Consider the following 3,385-nt stretch of genomic DNA (forward strand, 5'->3'; position numbering starts at 1 on the left):
AAATTTAGACCTAAAAATGGATATTTTAACTCTTTTATATGTACATTAAGGGAGAATAAATGCTTTTAATATATATGTTATTGTATGCTGTGCTATTTAAATTCAATACCTCTATCTATCTACATGTAACTTCTATACCCATAATAATTTAAAGATGTGTGTGTCTGTAATTCTGTGCGTATATATATGTATATATACATATATATACACACAATGGAGAATGCTATTTAGGTCTCTAAATGATTTCTCCCTGCCCTTAATCTGTATTTAATCAGGAAACCATTCTGTAATGAGAAAACTGTTCATTTTAGTCTTTTATGTTTGCAATCCCAAGGTTCCTCCTTAGTGATTACATTTAGTAACTCCCTTTCGCTTTCTGAAAGCACAGGCAATTTTTCCATAATAAAAACTGGATTAGCATGTATCAGGAAGAGATTCCACCAGCTGTCACTTTGAAATCAGACCACTCAACCCTATTTGTGATGACAATGGATAAACCTATAAGTGACAGGCAGTTTCCCTACATTTATCTACTAAGTGGTTAATATAGGCTAACACTTTCTGTAATAAAGCTGTTGAAAGGGTCAAAACAGAATAAAATTATATTTGGATATGGTATACATTAGTAGTCGGAAAAAATCACTATGGTACATTGTGTTATTTAATTTATTCAGTTGAGTTGTTATAATTTTCATTAATATTTTTGCCTTTCTCTTCTTTATATATCTGTCTTCTCACTTGGTAATATCAGAAATATATTACATTTTCTTTGCAAATTCAGGAAGAAATAAGTTTAAAGATATAATCTAAAATAATTAAAACTTGATAAAAAGCACCCTCTTCTAAAGATTTATGCACATCAGTGTTTCAGAAAAAGTCTGAACTACGAATTATATAGGAATTTTAATTCTACTACATTTAGCAAGAAATATGGTTTAAATTGATTTCAATATTTAACATTGTGAAGCAGTTCCTGACTGAAAGAAAAACTAAAATCAAGGACATAAGAAAAATATGTCCAATGGAGAACTTAGTAAGCACATATTCTTGAAATGATTCATTAGCCAGAAAGGTAGTGTGAGTCTCTAACCATTGCTATTCTGAACTATAGTTTGGGGATTTTAAATCATTGTTAGTTTTATGGTCAGTTAGTTAAATTATTTTGTTTTAATTTTTCCCAAAATGTTTAAACCACAAAACAGAACAATAATTTTCTTCTTAAATATTAAAAATATATACTTACCTGGCAGAGGAGATACCATGATCACAAAGGTGGTTTTCCCAGGGTGAGGCTTATCCATTGCACTCTGGATGTGCTGACCCCGGCGATTTCCTCAAATGTGGGAAACTCGACTGCATAAAAATATATCTCAAGGTACTGAAGAGATATTTCAGCAGGTAGGGAATTTGCCAGGTATGTGGCTGGCCTGGGTTTGATCCCCAGCACCAGAGATGGTTCCCTAATACTGCCAAGAGTAATTTCTGAGCACAAACCTGGAGTGATCCCTGACTAAGATTACTGGGTGTCAGCCAAAAATAAACAAAGATTATTATATCACCTGCTTTTCACTTTTGCCTTCTCAATTATCTTTTTTTTGCATATAAATGCCACTAATTTTATGCTATTTTTTAAAATAGTGATGTGTAACCAATATGTGAACTTCAAATACTTTTCTAAATAGTCTTTGATTGAAACATTAAGATCCATAGAATAGTCATCAATATGCATTAAAATTTTAAAGTCCAAATTAATTTACATCATTTCTTCAAGACAGTTTACTGAAGCATTTTTCTGGTCTGGAAATATGCTTAACACTTAAGTTTATTATTGATTTATGTGTTATAATCAAAATATAACATTTGATAATTTTTGCCAAGTGTTGCAAATTATGGTCTTATTAAGATTTAATCTAACTCCAAAGATATTGCTATGCTGTCATTAATTTTGATAATAAATGACCAAATATGTAAGATGGGTTTATTTTAAACTATGCCATAGTCTGAAATCTTCAGATCTAAGTGCATTGCAAATTCTAACATTGTTGAACTATCTATGACTGACTTATTTAGGTTAATTTTCTAATTTTTAATTACCAGCATAAATAACAGTTCTAGGAATGGGCTTGTATTATTCCAAGCAAGTGTTAACTGGTGATTACACACATTGTTTAATTAAATACTAGTCTTCAATTAGTTTTTTTTATACATACATATTCTACATTTTATATTTGAGGTTAGAGCTCTTGTTATAAAGTTTCCAAGAAATCTTAAGAACCTCTTCAGAACCTCTGCTATTTAGATCCAAGACCCTCACTGCCACCTTCCCTTCTTTATTAGGTTATGTATGATGCTTTCTAGGTTAAAAACCCGAGATGGTTCTAGAGACTGTCTGTATATATATATTCCAACATACTTTTGATCTTGTATTCTCCTAGCCTGAACCATGTCAATACTGGACAGAGATCACAAGGTTATCACACTACTTTGCCTCAGTTATTTCTGGGCTTCCAGAAGCTCTATGAACCTTCTACATGCTATGAAATGAAAATATATTTACTTTTCTGGTACTGGAGTTTATATCCAGAAGGTACTAATTGAGGTTGTTGATGAGCATATGAACAAATAAATGCACAAACACCTATACATTATATTACATATAAATGCATAAATATATCAGATAATAGTATTTTTATAAATTTATTGTCATTCTGAAATGAAGAGATTTTTCAGTGCGACATAAAGTGGTCTCATTTGTTACTACTAGCCTGATCTTAACTTCATTCATTTGAGGGGATGGCATACCCAGTAGTCCTGAGGGCATTGTGTGGCAATAAAGATCAAACTTGAGACTCCAACATGCATCACTCTATCTTTGCACCATCTCCTTGACCATTGCAGTTTTAGCTTTTAATTTTCAATATTTTTATTTTAATTTTTCAGTTTTAGGTAACTATCTTACAGGTTTTGAGACATAGAATATTTTAAGAAGTAGAGGATTTAATGAATTAAATCACATATATCAAAAGGACTTTTTTGGTAAGAAAAGTAATGGAAAGAATTTTCTAAGCTCTCTTTCATGGCTTATCTGAATTTATGTTTAATTAAGTGACCTGTCTAGAATCTAAAGAACTTTTACATATGATCATATATTTTAAAAATTCAATAAACAATTTTCCATCATTACTCTTTGTTATTATATTTTCATCATGTGTGTTAGTTGGCCAGTTTTCTTTTGGCCACCCTTATGTAGTTCTTTTTTTTTTGATCACAGATATACTATTAGTCATTTAGCCATTATTTATAACACCAAAATAACATGAAGGGTTTTTCCGCGACATTGTTTCACTTCAATAAGATAAAATTAAATTTGAAATGTGGAAAATCT

The 3,385-nt window shown here is 30.7% G+C and overlaps 1 pseudogene; it reads left to right on the plus strand.

Annotated features, from left to right (window-relative positions):
• The first annotated feature begins 1,235 nt into the window (after positions 1 to 1,235).
• On the plus strand, positions 1,236 to 1,365 carry LOC126010282 (uncharacterized; annotated as a pseudogene).
• Positions 1,366 to 3,385: the final 2,020 nt, after the last annotated feature.

The sequence above is a fragment of the Suncus etruscus genome, chromosome 5 (genome assembly GCF_024139225.1).
Source record: "Suncus etruscus isolate mSunEtr1 chromosome 5, mSunEtr1.pri.cur, whole genome shotgun sequence".
NCBI lineage: Eukaryota > Metazoa > Chordata > Mammalia > Eulipotyphla > Soricidae > Suncus > Suncus etruscus.